This window comes from Heterocephalus glaber, unplaced genomic scaffold (genome assembly GCF_053883595.1).
Source record: "Heterocephalus glaber isolate CG9 unplaced genomic scaffold, H.glaber_assembly_v1.0 deba00001461, whole genome shotgun sequence".
Taxonomy (NCBI): domain Eukaryota; kingdom Metazoa; phylum Chordata; class Mammalia; order Rodentia; family Bathyergidae; genus Heterocephalus; species Heterocephalus glaber.
In genome coordinates, this window is record NW_028258308.1 from 21,600,057 (window position 1) to 21,605,280 (window position 5,224).

Below are 5,224 nucleotides of genomic sequence, written 5' to 3' on the forward strand. Positions count from 1 at the left end.
AGTTGAGAAGAGATTTAGCCCAAGATTTTCAGTAACAAAAGATACAAAATGAAGGTCAAGCTTTGTTCTGTTTTTGGTTACCTGTGGAGCATCTGTGGGGCCAAGTGAAGAGTCATGGTTTATAGTAAAAATGGCTTTTAAGTCCCTGACTTTCCCAAAAGAAAACATAGATTATGCTTTCAATGACTATCAGGTAGGGCCAGGATTCTGTCTGTTCCCCTTCCATATGGGGGTTTCCATGTCATGACTGCATCAGTTTCGGGACTGGTTTGTTCCATAATGCTGTTGGGAGTGTTTTCTTAAGCAAGAGTACTTTACAGAGACTGACAGCTTCTACTTGGTTATTCTTTTTTTTTTTTTTAATGAAAATAAAACTGCTCAGCAGAACTCAAATTGGATTACAGGCATCTCCTGTGGCTAATTACAGTAGTGAAGTGAGGTAATTGAAAAGTTTCTGCTTATTAGAAATTATCTTTAAAAAAGTACATTTTGAGAGGTTCCTTACTAAATCTATGAGAAGGATAGATAGTTAACTTGGGTCTAAGTAGACATGGTCCAATCATGCTTCTTCCTATTTCCTATAAAAGCTAAGTTCATACTTACCTGGATAATAACTATGGCAATTCTGAAATGACACAGCCAGGAGGCACTGATAGTGGATGAGTGTTTCCCTCTGCTTATGATGGATTGTTCTAAACTTTTTGAGCTCTGCCATTTCAAATGTGCAGATTATTGAAGTACTTTTTATAGTCTTCCAACTGGATTCACTTTTTTTTTTTTTTTTGGTACCAGGGATTGAATTTGGGTCCTTGCGCTTACGCACCAGGCAGCGAAACCACTGAGCTAAATCCCTGGCCCTGGATTCACTTATGTATTTCATTGATTGTTCATATACCATGTTTAACACTGTGATGTAAGGCCAAAATATATCTAATCCCTTACCATCACAATTCCAGGGGGCCAATTCTTATACATTTTTTTAAAAAAGATTACTTTGAAGAGCTTTATTTACTTAGCAGATCCTCAATCCTATGTACAAAGTTACAGTATTGAGTACGAGGAATATAATTCAGAGTACTGCTCTAAGGAGGAGATGGTTGCTCTTACCATCTCGGCATGGCATTGCGTGAATAGGCAACTAGAACACAGTGTTCAATAAGCAGCAAGAATGAGGTCTGTGCGATTTGCTAAGACAGCCATATAAACTAGGACTGAGGTCTTCAGGGAGACTTAGCTGATGCAAATTCTAATTCAGATGAGAAATGAAAAAGGATGGGCACTAAGTGTAGAGGAGCAGATAGAGCTGGTGGAGGAAGAACGCATGTATTATTTGAGTCAGAGGGAAAATTTTCAAAAGTCCTACACCTACTCAGGCATTTCCTTTAAAGCCAGAACACTGGGAGCTGGACAAGGTGCCTGGCATGGAGCTGGCAGAGGGGGACAGGTGAGTGAAGAGCACTTGCATGAGGGCTGCAGCCTATCTACCCTCACTTGATGACTGCTGCTCAGACATTATACTACTCATCACCTCAAGAAGGGCTTGACACATTTCACTTACCCTGGTTTTAGTTTGTTCGTTTCAGCATCAAATTATTGCAGTTTCTGCTGCATCAAAGACTGAATGAATGAATAAAGTGCTGAAGCCACACTTATCAGTTCTTTTCTGGTCCAGGCCAGAAGTCACTAACCTAGCTGAAACCTCAAATAAGGTGGTCATTTGGTTTGAGAATAAATAGTAGATTTCATCATACAGACAAGGAGTAGATGAGAAGAGACAGGATTCTTAGTATAGCAATATATTGAGTGGTTTGTGAATCAAAGTGAAGCTTGGAAATTGTTTTAAAAGGGAATCTGATCCTGAAATTGTTCTTTTGGGTGTTTTTAATATTCCACAAATTATAAGTGAAAATGGACAAGACAAAAATCTCTATATTTCAAAGAGTAGTCATTTTGTAATTCTGACAGAGAATGGGAAGTTTGTATCATTTTACTTAAGGAAAGCTAGTCAATCTTGTCTTTTGCCTTAGAACACATATACATTTAGCCAACATTTAGTGCACTCTTACTATATTGTGGTTTCTAAATTCTAAATGTTTTACTTTCATATGTACTAATTCATACATGGTAAAATGTAAGTATCGCTTGTAAAATAGGGCAGTGAGGCACCAGGTGGTTTCAGAACTCACTCAAGCACACAGCTGGAGGCTGAGGAGCTAGAGCCCAAACTCTTCTCACCCCACATGGAGCTTTTTACAACCTCATCCCATTAACTGTAGCTATTTCTACATTTTCCAGCAGAAATGGTGATAGTCATAAAATACTGCCCCAGATCCTCTTTCAGAGAACCGATGCTGCATATTGTCTTATGTTCCTAAAAATCCCTCTGAATTCTGAACCATATCTGGCCTGAAAGATTTTGGAAAAAGGATTTTGGACCTGTACAAGTCATATATCAGTTAATATTTAATAAATATGATAGCATGTTAATAATTAATGTAGTATACCCATTAAAATTAAAGTTTGCATTTTCTAAGCACTTGTGTAAAGAAATTGGAGAACCTCAAATATAACTCAGCTGGCACATGTTTTAGAGATGATGAAGTTTCTCCTATCTAGGAGAAATCAATCTAGTGTTGTCTTCTGATATCAACTGTCTATGGCTTAGACTTTAACATTCCTGGAATGCAAAGCATTAAAGTAGTTTGAATTTTTTGTCTGCAATTTAATGAATTATGTGGCCCTGAGCAAATTACCAAGCAACTCTGTGACATTGTGCTAACAGTTTATGTGTCCAGGTTCTAGTGAAGACTGAATAATAAGATAATCCAGGTCTCTACATCTGGCCGCTGGTGGGTATGCAGTAAATAAGAGCTATTATTAAGCCAAATAATTATCAAACCAAATAATATAGACTAGATAAATAGACTAAATGATACAGTCAGATAAATTGCTCCATAAAAGTTAAGCATGCTGATAGATATATGAAGTATACATGACCTGAAAATGCTGTTAGTACTTTATGAGACAGCAATCCCTCCCACTGTGGAGCTTACCTTCTGCAAGAGCGGGAGTCAGAGAATGTCTACTTGTTATATATCTTTGACTTTTGTTATGTACTTTTGAAATGATTCCATCACTTACATAATTTGCTATGTGAATGATATGTTTTGCAGACATAAGGACATAAAATGTTCCCTTTCCTTGAGACTGTTACAGCTCACATTATCTGACCCCATATGTAGTTATTGGCCTCAACTTCTGGTGTCCAAAGACGATTTTGACTAAGAGCTCAGGCTGTGGCAGGGCTACACCCTGGTGGCTTGCAAACAATTCTCAACACCAGCACCACTCGTCAGTTTCCAGAATCTTCTAAGTTGTTGCAGTTGTATGTTGGATTGGCCAAAGTGTCTCTTCTAAGAACCTTTTACAGGAACGTATACCTCACACTTTAATTATACTTTACTTCCACAAAGGCCTCCTTCCATTCTAATTGAACAGCTAGACTTTAATAATTGGACTCTACATGAAACTGGAACTCACTATGTGGTTAATGCACCTCCCTGAGGAGTGTATTTCCTATGAGTTTTGTTCTTGTTTTTCTCCATCTCTTTAAACATTGAAAAAAAATCTTTTGACAATAAATTATGATTTGTGAAATGAAACTCTGATCATCTTCCTATTTTAATCATACAAAACCTTAAAAAAGCAAATTGAAATGAATGTTAAAAAGTGATCAATATGCTATGGAAAGGAGTGAAGTAGAACAAGTTTAGATGGTATTAAGGGAGTGGGGTGGAATGAGTTAAAAAGGTGAAAGGGTTGTGACAATAAGTCTTGCTAGGAAAGTGACATCTGATCAAAGACATGAAAGGCAATGTCTCTAAGGCTGCTTTGGATAACTACTCAAAGCATACCTACCACCCTGAGATGCGTTCAGAGAGAGAGAGTCCGGAGATTCACAGAAGACCATGTAAGATATTATAGGAGCTTCAAATGTTTTCTCTGAATGTTATGTATCTGTGCTTCTATTTTAAATACAATTGTCCCTAGGCATCCCATCCATGAATCCAATCTGCTATGAATCAAAATTTTTAAAAAATATTTTTTAAAATGTTGTCTACACTGACAACCTTTAAATATTTTTCTTTGTCATTAATCCCTAAACAACATAGTACATCAACTGGCTGGGCATAATCCCAGCATTCAGGAGCCTGAGAAAGGAGAATCATCTTCAAGGCCAACCTTGGCTTCATAGTGAGTTCAAGGCCAACCTGAATTACATAGTGAGACCCTGTCTCAAAAAAAAAAAAAAAAAAAAAAAGGCGGTAAACAATGAAGTACATCAACTATTTACATAGCACATACATTGAATTAGGTATTATCAAAGATGATTCACAGTACATAGGAGGATGCACATAGGTTATGTGCAAATATAAGGAATTTCCACATCTTTAAATTACCCCAGAACCAACCAATCTCTCATGTGTACTAAGGAACAGCTGTATTCTGGCTTGAGGGCCAGCAAATTTTCTCTATAAAGGGCCAGAGAGTAAATATTATAAACTATGTAGTATGTAAGACCTGTTGCAGCTACTGAACTCACCCCTGGTAATATGAAAGCCATTGGCTATGTGTAAATGAATGAGTATTACTGTATTCAAATAAAACCTTATTTTACAAGTACAGGCAATAGGCCACATTTTACTCTTTGGTCATAGCTTGCCAACCTCTGTGTATTAGTCCTATTGCTGGGACATAATACCTAACACCTACAATGTAAAACAGGAGGAGATTAATGGTCACAATTCATTTCATGTCAACTTCACACACAAACACAACTCCTTAAACCTTACAGTCAGTAAAAGGCCAAAGATCAAGACCAGACCAGGCCACAACAAGCCTTTATTAGGGAAACAGATCTGCAGGGCTGTCTCTGAACAAAGGAGAGACAAAAGCAATATGGCTGGGGCAGGGAGAGTCTTCTATAGAGACTGGGGTAGGGTTTGTAGGGGCTGAGGTGGGGTTGAATGACATAGTGATTAGGGAGTGGAGGAGCCAGTGACGTCACTAGGTGGTAGGAGGTGGGCGAGTATTAGGTTACTCTCTAGGTGGGACCAGGGGCATGCTGGGAAGAAGGGTTTGTTCTTTGGTGAGAGCAACCATCTTGGGATGACATCACACAGGGGAGGGGGCAAGGCACGATAGGAAGAGGGCAGCTACTATA